Raw genomic sequence first — 20,413 nt, 5'->3', positions numbered from 1 at the left:
CAACCACAGACTGGTTTAGGTTGGAAGGAACCTTAAAGATCGTCTAGTTCCAACCTCCCCCCTGCCCTGGGCAGGGCCACCTCCCACCAGCCCAGGTTGCCCAAAGCCCCGTCCAACCTGGCCTTGGACCCTTCCAGGGAGGGGGCAGCCACAGCTTCTCTGGGCAACCTGTGCCAGGGCCTCACCACCCGCACAGGGAAGAATTTCTTCCTTCCATCTCATCTAAATCTCCCCTCTGTCAGGTTAAAGCCATTACCCCTCATCCTACCCCCACACCCCCTGATGACGAGTCCCCCCGCCTTTCCCGCAGCCCCTTTCAGCCCTGGAGGCCGCTCTAAGGTCTCCCCGGAGCCTTCTCTCCTCCAGCTGAACCCCCCAACTCTCCCAGCCTGTCCTCACAGGGGTGCTCCAGCCCCCCCCAGCATCTCCGTGGCCTCCTCTGGCCCCGCTCCAGCAAGTCTGTCTCCTTCTGGTGTCTGGGACCCCAGAGCGAGTTAAAAGCTGCCTCTTAGTTTCCAGCCTGCACTTATTCATGGTCAATTTATATCTGTTTTTAATTCTGTTGGAAGCCTCTTGGGATAAACAGGATTTCCTCCTCCTTGGGGTCTGCACTGTCATGAATTCACGGAAAGCAGTAGTATTCTTCCCCAGGCTTCATTTTTCAAGGTTAAATAAGCCGATCACTGCACAGCGCAATACTCTGTGGAGATGCCAGAGTTGGGCTGGACAGCAAAAGCAGTTTAGCTCCGTGAACAGAGCATCTGTCTAAATCAATTCATCTAGTTTCTCCAAGTAATCCTATCTACTGCATTGTGAAATGTATACTCACGCATGTGAAAGCCTGTCCTTGCACAAAAGTCTTTGCAGTTTGCACACTGATTTCATCATTTTTTTTATACTGGTGCCACTTTGATTCTGTCCTTCACGAAAACATGTACTCAGGATGGAGAAGAGCTGCAGAGGTCTCACAAGATTCTCACTCAACAGTTCTCTTATCTCCCTGTACACCGTGTAAATACTTCTTCTGTCATATGCGATCATCTGGTACGCAGATTTTTTTCTCTCATTTCCAACTGACCACCTCTGACCACGGAGTTAAAATTTTGCTGGTAGTCTAGACGTTATGCCTTTTCACCTTGTTCTAGGAAATATCCCCGCATTTCACACTTCAGTCTTCAAAACCTATTCACATCCCTCTATGCCCTACCCCACAACCCCTAATTAGTGTCAGTGCTTCTCTACTTTCTGCCGTCAGTGCATTTTGCCCAGGCACATTATTTTCTGTTCCACAAACTAGTCCTTTAGGACCAGTGAAATAACCACTCTCTCGTAGCTGTCTTTTCCCATTCGTCTGCCTCTTCCCACATATGAGTTCTTGAACTAATCCTCCTCCATTATTATTTTACAAATTATGTGACATATCAAGTATTTTACCGCATTTATCTCATCAAAGAAAACTATGAGACTAGTCTGGCACGATCTAAGTATAAACACAGAATTCTTATTCTCCGCTTCATTTATCACTATGTCTTTTGACGGATTTTTTTTCCAAACTCTTACATGCTTCTGAGACTGAATTAATGGGCCTGCAGTTGCCAAGATTTTTTTTTTTTTTTTACTATACATTACTTTTAATATATTATTTTCCAGTCACATAGTGGCACTCTGAAGTGAAGGATTTGTTAAAAGCACTTGTTGTGAGACCTGCAGGGTATCATATCAGCATTTTCAAAGTTAGGAATGGGGACCTTTTTGTTCCAACCTATCAATGCACCCATCCTTTGGGTCCTCCTTCTGCCTCAGTAGCCATAAGTTTCACTCCATGCTAATAACTCTATTCACCATCTTGTCTTTATCCCAGTGGTGATCTTTAACATCACTATCTTCTCTGAAAATGTGAAGATGTTAATGTTTGTTTGGAGTCACAATGTATTTACTTCTCTTGCCTCACTGCAAATTTTTACATTAGTCTCTCTTCACTTATATAAGAAAAAAAAAAAAAAAATTAGACAAAAATTCCACACAAGGAGATTGCACTATTGTCAACAAAACCAAATGTACATGCCATATTCATTAATGTCATCTATCGTGACCAACCATATGTACACGGTGTATTCACTGATGCCAATCATAGATGATGTGAGGAAGTCAATCAACTTTGTAATGATAAAAGAATTTCTTAAAATCTAAGTTCAGAATTAGCAGAGCTAAACTTGGCCTTATTAGCAAAATTTGCAGAGGAAACAATGAGTCTGAGTGTTGCCTTTCAAATTTTGTGTAAGAGAGGAACAGGGAAGACCAGAAGACTGAAGGAATTCCATACCAATCAGGTCAACAACAGCTAACTGAAGAGCAGGTTGGCTGAAACCTAAATCAGAAGTATGTACGAAGAAGAAATAAGTGAAATAGAGAGTAGCAGTAATTACAGTTTGCCATGGTAAATTCTGAAATGCTACCATATGATGGACTTTAAAATAAGGCTACGGCACGTGACAGATGGAAGGGAACCTTACCTCTGCTTTGAACCAAAAGGTGGAAGTACTGAATGTCTTTTCTAGCAAGACCAGCCTTCAGGAATCCCAGGTCCCAGAGACCAGGGAGTAAGGTTGGAACAAGAAAGATGTACCCCTGGTGGAAAAGGATCAGGTGTGGGAATACTGGTCCAGCGAACTGGACCATGGAGCTTGATGGGATGCACCCACAGTTGCTGAGGGAGCTGGCAGATGTCACTGCGAGACCACTCTCGGTAATCTTCGACCAATCACAGTGACTAAAAGTGCCCAAATACTGGAGGAAAGAAAACATCAACTGCATCTTCAAGAGAGCAAGAAGGGGGACCCAGGCAACTACAGGTTGATCAGCCTCCCCTCCATCTGTGGGAAGGTGATGGAGCATCTAATTCTGGAAATTATTTTCAGGCACATTAAGGATAAGAAAATCACCAAGGAGTAGTTAGTGTGGCTTCACCAAGGGGAAGTCATCCTTGACCAACATGATAATCTTCTATGTCGAAGTGACTGGCTTGGTAGATGAGGGGAGAGCAGTAGATATTGTCTACCTGGGCTTCAGGAAGGCCTATGACAATATCTCCCATAAGATCCTCGTAGATGAGCTGTTGATTTATGGTCTGAATAAGCAGACAGTGAGGTGGGTTGAAAACTGGCTTAAGGGCCATGTTCAGAGAGTGGTGGTAAGTGGTGCAAAGTCTAGTTGGAGGCCCGCGACTAGTGGTGTACCACAGGAGTCAATACTGGGTCTAGGCCTGCTTAACTTCTTCATCAATGACCTGGACGATGGGTCAGAGTGTACCCGCAGCACATTTGCAGATGACACCGAACTGGGAGGAATGGCTGATACACCAGAGGGTCATGCTGCCATCCAGAAGGGCCCATCCAGGGTGGAGAAAACTGTCTGAGAGGGAGGTCACGAAGGTCAACAAGGGGGAGTGCAAAGTCCTGCACCTGAGAAGGAATAACCCCATGTGCCAGTACATGCTGGTGGCTGCCCAGCTGGACAGCAGTTTGGCCAGAAAGGCCCCCGGGGGTCCTGTTGGACACCAAGTTGAACAGCAACCAGCAATGTGCCCTTGGCTGATGGCATCCCGGGCTGCATTAGGAGGAGAGTTGCCAGCAGGTTGAGGGAGATGATCCTTCCCCTCTGCCCAGCACTGGTGAGGTCACACCTGAAGTCGTCTGTCTGGTTCTGGGCTTTCCAGTAAAAGAGAGATATGGACAGACTGGAGTGAGTCCGGCAAAGGGCCATGAAGATGAGTAAGGGATGGAGAATTTCTCCTGTGAGGAAAGGCTGAGAGAGCTGGGACTGTTCATCCTGGAGAACAGAAGGCCCGGGGGAATCTTATTAATGTGTATAAATACCTGCAAGGAGGGTGCACAGAGGATGGAGCCAGGGGGTGGTTTCAGCAGCGCCCAGTGGCAGGACCAGAGGCAACAGGCACACATGGAAACACAGGCGGTTCCCTCTGAACATCAGGAAACACTTTTTCACTGTGAGGGTGAGTGAGCACTGGCACAAGTTGCCCAGAGAGACTGTGGTGTCTTCATCTTTGGAGATACTAAAAAACCATCCAGACATAGTCTTGGGCAACCGCCTCTGGGTAGCCCTGTTTGAGCAAGGGGGTTGGAGAAGATGAGCTGCAGGGGTCCCTTACAAGCTCATTCTGTGATGCTGAGATAAGAGTAATGCCCTTAACTATATACATCAGACCAGAGGGAACTGAGTCAGTTTTTGGACAATTAGCATATGCACAAAATTCACGTATTATTTATAGTGTACATTTACAGTATACTACTTGATCACTGTATGATCAAATCCATGATTATGCATGGAAAAATTTACCTGTGGGTAAAGCTGCTTTGAGGAAACCTAAATATCCTCCTTTCGCTTAGATTCATTTTCGCTGTCCACGACATCATATGGCGTGGAATATCCCTTCGGTTAGTTGGGATCAGAGGCCCCAACCTCCTGTCCACCCCTTTGGTTGTGGGGTTGGAAGCTGGAGGGACAGCCTTGATGCTGTGCGAGCACTGACCAGCAGTAGCCAGGACATCGGTGTGTCACGAACCCTCTTCTAAATAGATAAAAATACAAAGCCCAGCACTACGAGGGCTGCTGTGGGGAAGGTTACCTCCAGGCCAGCCCAAATACACAAGGAACTACACACGTTTGCAGTGGTACCCACTGTAAAATGGGCAGTGTACATGTTCGTGAACTTTACTGAGAAACCTTTGTTTCTCTGCATTTAACATTTCAAGAGTGATAAAGGCCAGTGATTCCAAAGGGACATCCAAAATACCAGCACTTCCAATTACTTCTGGATTTAAGACCGCATCTTATCTTCCACCAACAGTTTTGAACCTATTTGGAAAGCACTGTATTAAAATGGTCAACATTGTGGCATCCCTTCTGAACCTTTCCAGAGAAATGCAGTGAAACTGATGAATTTGGAATACTCTGATGGAAGAACATTCCTTTTCTTTTTACTTAATAAGGCTTTTTTTTCATTGCATTTTGTGGCAAACCATATAACATAATCTATTCCTGGTCAGAGAATACACAACACCCAAGGAGGAGAACAGGGATGTTTTTCTATTGAAATCCATAGGTAACTGATTTGCCATATTCCCTTCAACTTGAACCAGTTTGTCTTAAGGTTTTGTCCCAATTTTTCAGCCTGACAATGCCATAAATACTGAAAAATTCATTTTACAAAGACATAAGTGTAGCTGATGTGATATTAGCTACCCAACTCCTTCAAAAATAGAAGAAAACAGGAACTGTCAACACTGATACTGCAAATGTTAAGTTAAAAACCCTAAGCAATAAGTAAAATAAAGGGTAAAAATAAAATAATCAAGCAGTAAAGTATAAAACCCCCTTGATTTATAATTTTAAGAATTGCAAAAATGTTTTCACAGGAGCAGAATAAATCTGAGAGTAATCTTTTGCTATTGCAAGAAGTGCTGAAAAGGCAGCATGTTGTGCTGGGCGAAGAAAAAAGAAAGGGAACGCCTTGCCATGCTCTAGAGGAAAAGCTGTGGAGAAGGCTAATGCCAGCAGATACAAAAGCATCACGCTGCAGAACTGCACACGTTCAGCTCTGGGAGAGTGCTCAGAGCTGGCGTCTGCCACATCTGCCCAAAACAGTTTCACTTTCTCATCCAAGCGGGAAGCACCCCTGCCTCCTGTAGCTGAGAAAAAGATCCTTCCCCACCGGGAGGAACCCGCAGACCGAGCGGCTGACTCCTCGTGAAGACTTTGGAGTGTGACAGTGAAGAACATGTCAGGATACTTATGTCACATTTTTGTAATTTCTGTAAATTGCTGCTTCACAGTACGAACCCACGAAGCTTTTGACATTGGCTTCTTCTAGACAGAAATGTCTTCACATATGCCTTACAGAAATGCATCCTAACAGGGATCATGTAATTTGTTTTCACACTAAATATTTTTTCTCTTTTATCTATTTTATCTTTTTTTTTTTTTTTTTTAATAATTCAAAATTTATTTCTCTGTTCCTCGTAGGAAAAGATTGTCTCCTTTATAGAGCTTGTTTACATGCATATCTATTAAAAAGGAAAACAAAACCCCCACCACAAGCTCTCTCTCATTATACCAACCCAACCTCAAAAGAGGAATAGTATCAAAGGCATAATTTACAGCGGTGCTCCTTTTGTCGGGACTTAATTGCAATGAACGATAACACAGGAAAATAAACATATTAAAACTTGCATGTCCTCACCAAATTGCTCTCTTCTGCTTTGAATTTACTTTATATGGGTAAAGAAAGGGGTTCCCTTCTTGAACCAAGGACACTGCTTAGTAATAGTGCATATGAATCACAGTCTTGTAACTGTTTGGTGGGTCAGGACAGCACTGATCTAAACCGAGTGCTCTTGTGTTTTGTGTTCTGATATTGAATGCCAGGACAAAAATAACAACAAAGGATATATGAAAAATTGCAGACCCTTATGGACCCTAGCAAAAATTCTAAGTCACTCTTCCCGGAAAAAGTAACAATACAACACACAGCAGGTTTCAGAGTACATAGGAAAAGGTTATGTAATTTAGAAGATTCAAAAACATGGTGTTTAACTGGGTCAGAAGAAAAGTTCAATAACTAACTTTTCATTTCATATTTATTCTCTATTAATGATGCTAAAATAAGCAGTTAAAAGTTCCTTTGTGAATTTACCTGAATGCTAAATGACTTCCCAGGTCACTAAATTGTTTCAGAAATTGCCATAATTCAGAGAGGGGTGCTTTATAACAGACACCAGAAAAGACAATACATGTGGGTTTAGCTTTATTTCTGGCTTCAGTTAAGTCAGTGAACGTCTATATTAAAAAATAAGTACCTCAGGAACAGCAGCTCCAAAGTCTTGCTGTATAATTTGAACGCATTGTGTATTTTAGGGATATATTTGTGTTTATGAACTATTTGCTTAAAGTATGTTGATTATACATCACTGTAAACGGGCACTTTAAGAAAAGGCAAATGGCTGACTAAAATAAAATCACTTCAAATACTGATGGTGTATTTACAACAGTGACCCATGGCGCTTTTGTGTAAAGATGTTTACACTTTATTAAGCAGCAGCAGAACTGGCAACCATTTTAAGTAGTGATTAGACACCAGCAACCATATGTTCCTCATTCCCTTCCCCCAGCTGAGCAGGATGGCAGTTGGTTTCATGCTGGGTACAGTCCCTGCCCTCTTCGCTTCCCATTTTTAGGCTCGGGGACGTTTTTTTGCTTCTCCAGGCGAGGCAGCCGGTGCTCTGGGGGCGCAGGACCCAGGGTGGGAGCGTGGCACAGCAGCTCGCAGCTGGCCGTGCAGAGATGTTAGCTGTCGGGCAAAGGCTGGGGTAGCTCGCAGCCACCCCACAACAAGCCTGACACAAGCGCCCAGCTGCACATCTCCCCTAACAGTTTCTCCTCTGTTCCAGTCATGCTGTCCCTTACAAAGAATGTGTTGAGTGATACTCACTGAGAAGTTATACTTGATTTTTTTTTTTTTTTAAATAAATTAAAATAAGGATTAACAGGCTCTTAGCAGGTCCTAACCCATTTAGTTTCATACACAGATTCAGAACAATGTATCTGGCATAGTACCCTATAAAGACAGCTCCTATTACCACCTCCATTTAGATCGGGGACAAAGATGCACACTGTGTTGTCACTCATTACAGAACACAAGCCAGACCTCCTGAGTCCCACTGCAAGATCCTCAATAGCACAACAGTTTTGATACAATGATGCAAATAGAAGCTGAAAAAGCCTCTTTTTTTAAAACCATGAAAATTGTACCTACAGCCTTTTCCAGTTTTGCTGCCCAAACCAAGCTTTTCTGATGGATGTTGACCTTCTATGCCAGGATCTGCCTTGTATTGTTTTCTATCTAGAAGCTCAGATTAGACCCTCAGCAGATCTGCCACGACAGATTAACTGGGTCTAGAAGCTTCCCAAGTAGGATCTATATATGCTTAGGGGGAATCGGGAAAAACTGTTAATAATGTGACTTTTCACTTCATTTCTGGATGTAGCTTTTCTTAAAGTTCAGGTGTAAGTTTCCTGCAATAAGTGCACACAAATTTGGACAGCATGAGCATTTATTACATCTAAGCTAAATTTAGAACTCTGTCCAGGATCAGCGATATGAGATGTTGGGCAAGCAAAGTTGCTGCAAGGGAAAGATATCAGTTAACTCCTGATGCTCTGTGTAAATAGTTAGAAATGGTCAGTGCCCCATGGTCGATGCCCCATGCCTGTCAGTGTTTAAGAGGCATTTGGACAATGCTCTTAACACAATTTAACTAATGGTCAGCCCTGAGGTGATCAGACAGTTGGACTCGATGATCAATGTAGGTCCCTTCCAACTGGAACTATCCTATTTTTTCCAGTCTATTCTAGAAATAACCTGAAAATGAGAAAGATGAAAACACTCCCCACAGTCTAGATGCTGGCTGGAGTAATATGCAGCTCTCCTGCCTGCGTGCCTACAGATTTACCCCCTCTAGGAATCACAACACACGGTAGGGCAGATTCACCATAAATTGGGGTCAGGATGCAATCAGGGTGCGCCCTTGGTTAATATTTTAAGTATGGTAGCAGAGGTCTCACATGCTTCTTTATATGGCTAGCCAACGGTGAAGGATAACTATTTATTTATCTTCTTAAAAAAGAAATAACCAAGATGTAATTACAGACACGTAGTGTCTTCTGGCTTCACTGTGCTTCAGTAGCAAACCTCTGCCTAGAGATTAGTCCCCTTATATGGTCCAGAGATCATCTTGAGGGGCTTTTCCTTTCCTTCTTCAGTTAAAATGCGTTAAGGTTAAGCAAAGACCTCCTAGTTAAACTGTTAATGGTAATCTGAGTTGTGTTCACAGAATTAGTGGCTGCGTAAGGAGCTCAAAAGAGCAGGTACACTAGGGAATACCACCTCTAGCAGAGGGCTGGTGGTGGTAAATGGTTATGTGTTGCACCAGTTCCTAGAGTTTATGCTGCCTCAAATCTCACGAAAAAGCACAGGTTTACGTATAGAAAGCAAGATCTTCACAAGACTATGGGATCTGTCTTCATTTATTGGTTGGAAGAGCTATTCTAAGATGAAGTGTTGTGATACAAAAGAATGTTTAAGTGAAGCAATTCAAGTTTTGCCGGAAGCTTTTAATACGTAAAGAGAAATTTACTTAACATAAACCAAGCATTCTTCAACAAGGGCTAACCGGTGAGTCCCCTAGTTCCACTATTGCTTGTAACCTGCCATAGTAAATACATGTTGGCCTTATTTAAATAGTTGTGGCAATCTTTGATCCAGATTACTTCTAAATGTTGAAATATGACCTAGAGAATGTTCAGCTCAGTGATCAGTATTATCTGGTGTGATACAGGTATCTCTAACTCCTGCTTTCTCTGTGCAAAAGGGTTTCATAATCACAGAGCAGAAGGTGGTTCCCTTCCCTAACAAAAATAGAACAGAAACCTTTGGATTTTGTGGTGTTAATGGAAAGAACTGACTTTTGAACCTGCAATAATCGATATGAATTAGTAAATAGCATAGGCTATAACAAGCAGTAAAGATTTAAGACGATTCCACTTAAGACAGGACTTTTTCAGACGCCTGTAATAAAACCCTCTCGAGCACGCCAGCTGACATAGATTATTAAATAGCATTAAATAATCTCTTAGTAGTCACAGTTTATGTATCTGTTCTGTAGGGACTCAACTCATCTGTAAACAAGTGGGGGAAGGAACTGGGTCACTAGTGCTCTGAGCAATAACTTAAATTAAAAACAGGCAAAGAAAAATGCATTCAATATGCCAAAAAGGTAAGGATCCTAGAACTGTGACTAAACTGAAGCAGTAACATAGATTAGGTATTAAGTAAAACTTTGAGTACACAAACAGTACTGTAAAAATAAGTTCCAGGGCGTGGTTTAAGTATTTATAGAATTTAGAAGTATCCTGCTGCCACGGACTTTGTTCAGGGGTACAGACTGAACTGCTTTTTTTCAAACTCAAACATAAAAACTTCCTTATCTAGCCAGAATCTGTTCTCTGTGGTTCTGCCAACATGTGAAAATGAACTGCAGAGAAAGTCACTTATTATTCTTAAAATAACTGTTATTCTAATTGTCTTCACACAAAAATGTTTTAAAATAAACTGATGTTTACTCTGGAATAGAGCATCTGCATATGAAACTAATCTGAAAAAGTTCAGTGACTAGAAGTTCTGGTGAGCACTGAGAGAATATTATGATTTCTGCAATAGTTTCTCATGTACAATAAAAATGCAGAACACATTAACTTCTTTGTCTAAATTAAGTGGGCCTGCAGATAGCCAGACTTAGCAAAACTTCTAAAAATAAAAAGTGATTCACATCTAACTCTTTAAGATGACCTCTTAGGTGTTATGAAAATTATTGTATTAAAACAGTAAAGTAGGCAGAGTTTTGTATTTAAAAAAAACCCCAGACTAATACTATCTGTATTTTATCTAGTAAATCAGACTGCCAAGCACAAGGCTGGGCTGTGTAGATCTAATTCCTGTTTCTTGGTCGGGATCTCCTGTCAAATGCTAAAGGAATTTGAGCACACAGTTCTATACTGTCATTGTCACCTGCTTTTCCATGTTTCTGTCTTAATTACTCACAATTTGAAACGTTAATTTGGTAAACTAGTAGCAGGAGATCCTGGGAATGAAGCACTTAAACTTATTCCGTGCTTTGGACACCATTTTGATCGCACTTGTACTTCTTATCACACATTACCTTCAAATTTCTGATGCACATTTATAGAACATCAAAATTGGTTTGTTAAGTTGAGAATGGTTGTCCCTTTATTCAGAGTAGAAATAGAAAGGCGATTTGCTTTCTGCATTTTAAATTCACCTGCTATAATTTCCATCAATACATAAAATTTTTTATGTAGTTTATGAAAGGAGTGGGAAAAACCCTGATATGTAAGACAGTCTTTTCATCTCACAACACTTCAGATATTTCAAAACTGTCCTTATTGTAAAAATCCTCAAGATGTGCATAGGAATTAAAGAGATATTTAATCTGTCATACCAAAAGCACGGACAATAACCAGTGATCTAGACTCAGCATATCCAGATGCAGCTGAATTTTAAGCACTGTAGATGTTGTGCAGCTACTGTAGGTAAAACAAGTCATAACCTCCAAATGCTGTGACTGGAAAGATGCACTAGTATCCTTGCATTGTTTCATTTATACATACTGCTCTAGCTGATTATTTCCAGTAGTTTTAATGTTATTTTAGCAGCTTTAGGTTTTGATATGTGTAAAGGTCTTGGGATTGACTGGTGACTCAGGTCCTTCGCTTTGTATGGATCCTCTCAGTCCAAAGGCCTTTAAACTGCATCCCTGGGCTTTTACTAAAAACAGATAAAATATCCCAAATACCAATGCTCTACCATACTTGAACAGAAAGCCACTAGTAACTTATTTCCCAGGGAATCTATTGATTAGATTGGAGTTGCAAATGGGGTAAGACAGGACAACAAATGACTCGTAGATTCCTGGTTTCATGAGGCACACAAAGGCATTCTCAGAGGAGGACATCCAACATCCTGGGGCAGCTGGGGGGAGTACAGAGGCAGGGGACTGACTCTGTCATCCATCAAAAATTGCATGTTGATTTGGGACAGGCTAATAATGCCATTTCTTCATCCGGCACTTTTCTCTGAAGATGATACATACACTCCAAGCTGCTTTTAAAGTCTTCTGCCTTGAAATACTTCGTTTCCTTGCCCTGATGATGATGTAGAGGTGGTGACTTAAGGCAAGTCTCATGCTAGATTTAAGGGCACAGTGGCAAGATTATTCCCACAGTATTAGAGTCAGCCGTGCAGGAGAGGAACAGGCCACACACAGCAAAGGGTCTGAAAGTAAAATAGGACATGACTTGCTGGATAGAAATGACAGGATAAAGAAGAGGACTTAGAGTAGCTGCAAGAAATGAACAGGAGAACTTGGAGAACTCTAAGAATCCAGTTCAGGTTTTAGCCTAAATCTAGCAGGAAACGCACAGACTAGATCCTACTAGAGGAAATCTTCAGCATTCAGACAGAAAAGCTGAGTTTAAAGTATACCTGACTAAAGCAAAAAGGCCTTTCTGTGCCTGGACTGCAAGGAGGTGTGGGGCAAACTAACAAGTCTGGATCAATTCTGCAAATCCCTCAGGGAAAAAGGCACCTGGAAAAAGAGCAAGAAGCTATGGCTTCAGCATGAATTTCTGAAAGCCTCATAATGGCCTTGAACGAGGCAGCTCACAGCTACCAGGGAACATTCAAGCTCTTCACCTGAACATGGGGAAAAAAAAAAAATCGCATCAGAGTAAAGCTGAAATTGTGATTTGGTTCTATTTCTACATCCTCAAGTTGTAGGAATATATTTTAAAGTGAAAATTCAGCCTCCAGAGCACAGTTCTGCCATAAACCATTCCCAAATCATATGGCCCTTATTTTGCAAAGATTCATCCTCAGGGGTGGGCAGGTAAAAACGGGTCTGCGTAACTTCCCCAGCAGTGCTAATCCAACTGGCTGGGCAAATAAGACTGCCTGGAGAGAGAGATCATTATTTACATCAGCTACAAGCAGCTTCAAGACTCTTTCGAGACTGCTGGGCATCAGTAGTTGTGGTTGCCAACTAACTGCAGAGATCGGACACTGCCTGTGAGAGAGACTGCATGGGGAAGGCCAGACAACCTGAGGGAAACCAGATCTGTGTCAACATCCAGCAAGATTTGAGACTAAATTTTTTTTTTTTAAAAAACACTTCTCTGAAACAAAGATTTTATGTGATACATTGAAAATCATTCATCTTAAGTATCACTTATTTGTTATCAAATAATATCAAAAGATCAAATGATGAACTTCTGGCCTTGACACAGATTCCACTTACTGTGGCAACAAGGAGGAATAACGTCCCTGAGGGGAAGGGGGGATAAGATGGATACTAATTATAAGACAGAGTGTGAATGAGACTCCCGATCTCTAATTCTTGTTGTATTTTTTTTCCCTGTAAAGCCTTAACACCTCCTGCATGAGACAGTACTGACCCTCTCCCACTGACCACGATGCCAACGGGCGTGTGGCCACAGTGGGTTCAGCAGTGGGTCCTGAGTGGGGACGTTCTGTCAGATGGGGATGAGATGCCTCTCCCAGTAAGTGCCCCCCCCCCCATCCCCAGCACCTCTGCTCCCGGGATTCTGTTTTTTTGTTTCCAGCCACAGCAGCACTGTTCTGGCTCTTAGCAACTCCTCTGATTAACCTGATGGCTTCCAGATATTGCAGGACACCTTTTGATAAAAAAACCTTATGACCAAATGCTAAACAACTGCCTTTTTTAGTGTAAATACTTCAAAATGGTTTATTTTAGTTGCAACGTTAGTTATTTATAAATTCTTCTGGCTTTAGTAGTGAAGAAGCACTCCCCCCCCAGCCACTTACATTTAATCCATTGATACAGCATTTAATAATTCTAATTACATGATCCACTGACCCTACCTTGTAAGAAAAACAAACCATCTTCTGCTCATTGTGTCAGACTAAAACCAGAAAAAGTAACTGGAAACATTTCAAAATCATTTCCAAATGAAACTCCCTGCACAAAAGACGAGAAAATATTTCACAGGTGGTTAAGATGCTATGGAGTTTTTAGGCTCAGAAATAATGTCTTCTACTGTACCTTCTAGAAAAGTAGGGAAAGATTGTCATATATAATATGACCATGCTTCTTTTTTTTTTTTTTTTTTTTTAGTGATAGTAAAACTGATATGCAGACCATTCTATGTGCCACTAGTTGACTAACGAAACAAACTTCAAGAAGAGAAAATTTTCTGTGGTTTTGCAAGATATACTGTATAACGTAGTGCAGTGATGAACCCTCTTCAAATAATAACTTGGATACCTCATTCAGAATGAAAGGAATAAATATGCATGGGTTAATAATTTTTCCTGGGATGATTTTAAACAACTCCTGACATTCATAGCACAGAGACCATATGCTCCTGACATTCATAGCACAGAGACCAATTTTCTCTTGATAGGGCAGAGCTGAACAACTTCAGACCTTAAGTTCTTGCAGCTCCGCTGCTGTTTAGTCTGCACGATTACTAGCAGGCCCAAAATGATAAATATTCCTCGCGGATGTTTGGTAGTTCTGCAGGCAAAGAGGCCGACACAGAAGACAAGAGTTCTGAAAAGCAGCTTTGAAGAGCGAACGCTTCAATCACACACGCAAGGAAAACAGGGCAAGCAGAACAGCTTTGTGTATGGGCGCACACATCAGAAAGCAAACACCCTCTCTCCTTAACTGATAGTTCTAAAGCAATTAATCACCACGTTTACTTTCAAGTTGTGAACAAAAGCACTTTTTCTGCATTTTTTTTTTTTCCTACGAACATGGTATTATCCTCCTTTTATTGCAACACAAGCCAAACACAACGAATGTTTGTCTTAAGAGTCACACACCTCAAACCTGTCTCCTTTTAGAGATATAGTTAGTCTCAACATTTTGCCTGTTCCTACAGAAACAGGGATGTTTCTGCTGTGACTGAGTGCTTCAAACACTTCCTATGCTCGTCTGTACTAATAATAGCAAACGCTCTCCTCAGACCCCTCCCACGTGTTAAATTAATCAACACTAGAAGGTCAAATGTGCGTAAAGTAGCTTGTGCACATTAATTTATTAACTGAAATGACATAATCACCACACGTTTTGCTTTTCTGTTTTCTTCTTAATATGTTTATGTAGTCAATTACTATCACTGAAATATCTTCTCAACTCCAAACTTGCACTGATCCCACGCCGCTTCGATACTGCGTTTGTGGAAGAGCTTGCTTGCGTTTGCTTCTTGACCGCAAAGCAAAATTCAATTTTGTAATTTCAAAGAGAACAACTTAATTTCCTTAGTTCCTTATTTTCCAAAGGTTGTGTCTGCAAACAGCTCACACGCGTGTCCCCGGGCCCCTCGGCACAGCGAGGACAGTCTTTCTGCCATGCATGACCATTACCCGTGTTGTCTAAGATCAGTTTTAATTTCTATTGTATCTTGCACACAGATGTGATTTCATCTGCCTTATGCTTTAAGGGAGCTGAATATGAGCTAGCTCCAGATCAAAAGATGTATAGTTTGGCTAATGCTGTGTGGTACTTGAGAAAATAAGTTTTGCTGAGACGCCGAGTCCCACATTAGTCAGAACACAAAGCAACTCTTAACTGCAGCTAAACAGTTTTTGTTCAGAGCTGGCCCGAGTCCAGCTTGAAGCATGAGAAATGTATACTTAACATCTGCCAGGAAAGGACTACACAGGCATATCCTTGCTCTCCAAGGCCTGATAACTAAAATGTCACTGGTTAAGGTTAGCTTTTCATGCTTCATTTTTTGCACTGCACAGCCACCCAGGTGGGATTTCAGGGCAAGGTATCAGGCAACATGTAGGGTTCTCCTAAAGTTTTCCAGCAACTGCCATGATGTCCCCTTTAGGTCACCGGGAACTGACAAAATTTACAGCAAAGCAAAGCCATTCAGTGAGGTAGTCAACCTGTGCAAACCATCTAATCAGTGAAAAAAATGCACAAGTTGAAGGACACGAGCCCCTTCTTCAGTTCTTCATCGCTAAAAATGTTTGTATATTAGGAGACTTACCTAGCTTCTCCAACTGTGCTACCTGGTGTAATAAAAAAGATTATCTCGTCCTACAAATTTTGCTATGAGCAAACTGCACCTACAGCAGTATTACTGCATGCATCATACTGTAATTTAGCATATCTTTATGAACACGCATATCTCTGATTTTTATGTGATCGCATGTAAGCGCACAGCATGGAAATACAGAATCAGCCAAACGGATTAAAACCCAGGTGTGTACAGCCTGTGTTTGGCCGAAACTTTCCTACACAGGCCCAGTTCTCTCACTGCAGATTTTCCTCTGCTTCCCCGATTCCCACACAGCCAGCAACCAAGCTCAGAATCTTACCTGGAAGCAATGTGAGTGTAATTGAAAAAAACTAAGTTCTGCTTTTCAGTTCATGCGAGTAGTCCTTTCAGCCACTTTTTATTAGAAAGTATAAATTAATATATGAAAAAACGGGACTATTTTCCTATGTTTTACCACATTTTTGTGTCTTGAGTGCGAATGTAAAGCCCCAAGGTTACACACATTAGTATCTACACAGAACAAATGAACCCAAAATTCTGCTAATACTTTTTTTTTTTTTTTTTTCCTCCACAGTTTCAAACCTGTTTACTTAATACCTTCTTTTGCTGTTATCTGCAGCATATTGCAGATACTGATGTGAGGGCTCAAGGTAGAGCATTAATTCAAAACGTTTTAGAGACTGCAATGTAAGATTCACTTTCATTCCCTCTTAGGTGAATTAACTGTAAAGAAAACCCACATAGAATCGGTAGAAAACCCCCACATGAATGGATGTTAAGAAACTTCAGCCCTCTGAGCATTCAGACTGGAGCGTGGGTAAAGACTGCCTCTCAGTGGGCATATCTGCTCGGTGTGAAAGCAAAGGTCGTCTAATCAGATGGAAATTCCCCACCATCATTTCTGTTCTCGTGGTTTTGTCACTGTCTAAATTAAACAGTTCTGAAGGGAGATCGCCATCAAATGTTACCCGAGAAATGCAGCAATCCATATGATTTACTATGATTTTGTGTGTTTTTATGCTTAACATCACTGCAATTCCTGTACCGAAAATACAGGAGGCCTTTCAGGGAATAAAAAGGACTTTTTAACTTTTTTTTTTTCCAGCTGCACACATTATAAGTGACTCATTCTTCATATTAAAAGCTACTTTGTCTAGATTTATAACTTCTGTTCTCCCTTTTTTTTTTTAATTTCTTTTTTTTTTTTCAGAAATGATGGATGTCAACAGAGGACTTGAGAAATGTCCCAAACTTATAATTTTACCAGGACTATCAACTCATTCCCCTCTAACCAAGACCATGGGTAATCAGCAGTGCCTTGCTCTCAGAATCCCTAACTTGCACCAGATCTCTTTAAAACAGAACTAAAGAGTATTTGCTTTGACTAGAAAGTAGAAAAATAAAACTCACAAAACCACACCCCTCAGGAATTAATATTTAAATGAAAAACAGGAAGCAATCACTTCTGTAATACTCTGATAGTGAGTATGTGAAAACAAGGGAATTCTGAAGAGATTATTGTGACCTAAGTAAAAACCCAAGCAACTGTTTACTACGTTTGATAGCATACTCTACTATTTGACAGAGCAATATATTTAATTTCCTGTTGAAGTAAGCAGTTCAACAGTAACACCATAAAACTGCGATGGAAATCAGTACCGTTTTATAAATATGTCAGCATTTGTCCTGGGTTCATTTTTGTGTCTGAATTTTTATTTTTGTTTATCGTAATTATATTACACTAATCTCAATCTCTGTTCCAGAAATACAGACTTACAAATTTTCGTTATATTATCTTCAGTCTCTTTAAAACTTCTTACTCTCAGGAAGCAATTTGTCAAATATCTACCTTCTTTCAAAGTGGCTTTTGTTTTTTTGTTCTATTTAAACAACGCTGCAGAACACACCAAATAAAACCAACACCGCTGTATGCTTTTGGGCTCTGACTAAATGATGCAGGAAGAGAGGGTTGGGAGAGGGGAAGAGACATTAAGAAAAAGGTTAAGGGTGAAATAAAGCTGCAGAGGATGAGAGGAACGTTAAACAGAGGGTTTGCAATGCAGCATTTTTAGAAAGTCTGCATCAGAGCACAGGTGGAGAGGAAAAGTTATGGTTTACGCCCCTCAAAAAGAGAAAATCCTCAAAGCCCACCTGCTTTCTTGAAGACCAGCTCTTTCTAGACTCTAGTCTTGTGACTGCAAGACATGCCTTTGAAATGGAGGCTGCTTATGTTCTTTGCACAGGACTGACATAACCAGTTTATGAACTGGCGTCTCCAAAGACGTTAACAAGCCACAAAACTTGGAGAAGAATATATTTTTAGCGTGCACTTGCGTTAGGACGTTGCTGCGCAGTGAAATCCCAAGCTTTATGCTCCAAGAGCAATCAACCAGGTTTCCATTTATTTTATTCTTCTACAACCTCTTTCCTCTAGGCCTGAACTGACCCTACACGAAGGAATTCAGCCAGACTGGTGAGGCATGAGTCACAGCGGAAGCTGACTTAGAAAATAAAAAAAAAAAGTTTTCTTTGGCTTCCCCTTTTCTTTCCTGTTTCCCACCGTCTTTCTTCCCTGTCGAGTCCTCAATTTCTTTTATTCCTGATATCCAGCCTAATTATCCAAGTATTTTATTAAAAATTATCTTTAAGAATGGAAGCAAGATACACGGAAGACTAAAACCACCAGCTGGAAATACAGGAAGGGGCTACAAAGAAAGAAGCCAGAAGCAACTTGAGAAGACACATGGAATTCATATTACTCATGTTCTGAGGAACCACACAAAAAAGTTTACCTAGCCCTTATAAACTATGACAATACTCAGAAGCAGTACCGTTGCATGTAATAAGTTAATATTTTGGAGCTGTGACAGTTACTTTTCAAGACTTAACCCAGCACAGAGTTAATTGTTAAACTGATGATCCTCTAAGACAAAAAGCTGGTTTGCGACACGACAGAGGGTTCAAAACTGTGTTGCACCTTAGTTAAAACAGACCTTCTTCTGCGACACGACAGAGGGTTCAAAACTGTGTTGCACCTTAGTTAAAACAGACCTTCTTCTCCCCAAAACGTTATTAATTAATTATTAGATGAGTGATAAATTAAGGTTTAATTCCCAGTATGTTTTTCCACTCTGGCAGAATAATGTTGCAGGACAGCGAAGTAAAAACATTTCCACGCTGATTGCAGCAGTGAGTCTGCACTTGGCCCCTGTGCTCACCAGAGACCTGCCAGCCTTTGTACGTAAAGCCTAAAGGTATTTTTATTTGAGAATCTTCAGTGCTTTCTGTGGGAATGAACTGCCAGCTACCAGCCAAATTAAAATATTCTCCACTTGTCTTAAAGTACTTCTGCCAGATAATCAGACTCCTATGTAATGAAATGTATTTTAAACTTCAAGTATACAAGCCAATATTATTAGCTTTATCCAGCCAGTACATTTAAATGTTTTTCACATTATTTGCATCACTACAGAGAATTAATCCGCAAGCTGCAGGCTAGTTTGTCAGTTTTGAGATGCTGTAATAAATCCATCACAAACACTACCGTACAAATACCTTGCATGCTCTTACTGAGAATGTTCCTTTTTTCCTTTTTAATTTTAATATCCTTTTATTTGTGATTTACAGAGGACTTTGGTATCATTCGCAAGCAGAGGGTGGAAGTGGCAAGATTACTGACTGCTCGGAGACAGCACTTTCCAAAAGAGAGGGCACTGGGTCTCAGTAGGTGGTGCTGTGGGTCGAAAAGACTTTTCTAGCTGCCGGCAACAGATGGAAATGTAGTCATATTGAAAGAGGTTCAAGAATACAGTTTATCAGCGATTGGTATAAACTCAAATATCTGAAGTATATAAACAAGAGGAGAGGAAAAATGTATGTGTTTTACGGCACTACCTTCCATTCCAATGATGAAACTGAAATGAATGCTGCATTAAAAAAAAAAAAAAAAAAAAAAACCAAACCAAACGACTAAGTGCCAGAAAAATATTCTCACCACAGAACTGTGAGAAATCAGTATGAAATCGTGCACATATTAGTGCTGACAATTTTAGTTTTAGATGGCTAATATATAACTTTAAGTAAGTGCGACTTTCAAAGCAATCACCACCACAAGTACAATGCTCTGTTAAAGGCAGGCAAAACTTGGGCTTTTTCTGCCTGAACACGCAGGGATTATGGTCAAAGAGAACCTCTCTCCTGTGGTGCACAGGCATGTTTTCCTAGTGTGCACTGAATACAGGTATCAAATTAGGAAGTTAAATGATAACAGCAAATGGTGTCATTAGTGCCAGACAAGAATTCATCCCACCTACAAATTCAGCTATGCATGAAATTCCTGAAATTCCAGAAGATTTGCATGAGTGTATGACAAGTTTATAAATACACTATGACTTTGAATATGGATTTTTCTTATAGATTTACCAAACATAACCCATAGGTCTCCTGACTTTTACACAAGCTGACATAAGCAGTAGATTCCTGCTCACCGTTTCCAGCTTGACCAGGGCTTTCTACAGGTCACTGGTAAGAAATGGTCACCACTCGCTGAAGAACAGAGTTGTGACAGCACAACCTACTCAGTTTTGACCTCTGTGGAGCTGTGTGACCTGCAAATAAGTCTTAACTAGTAAATGTTCAACAAAACTCCATTTCATCCCTGCCCTCATCCTAGTAAATTATAATTGTTCGTTCTTTTTTTTTTTTT

At 40.9% G+C, this 20,413-nt stretch overlaps 1 protein-coding gene across 1 annotated transcript in view; it reads right to left on the bottom strand.

The window, feature by feature from the left end:
• Window positions 1-20,413, bottom strand: part of ADGRV1 (adhesion G protein-coupled receptor V1) — a 312,242-nt gene that overhangs the window by 96,991 nt on the left and 194,838 nt on the right. The gene's annotated exons all lie outside the window — the stretch shown is intronic.

The sequence above is a fragment of the Athene cunicularia genome (genome assembly GCF_003259725.1).
Source record: "Athene cunicularia isolate RWA chromosome Z unlocalized genomic scaffold, athCun1 chrZ_part3, whole genome shotgun sequence".
In the NCBI taxonomy this organism is placed as follows: domain Eukaryota; kingdom Metazoa; phylum Chordata; class Aves; order Strigiformes; family Strigidae; genus Athene; species Athene cunicularia.
This window is presented reverse-complemented; position numbering and strand designations above follow the sequence as displayed.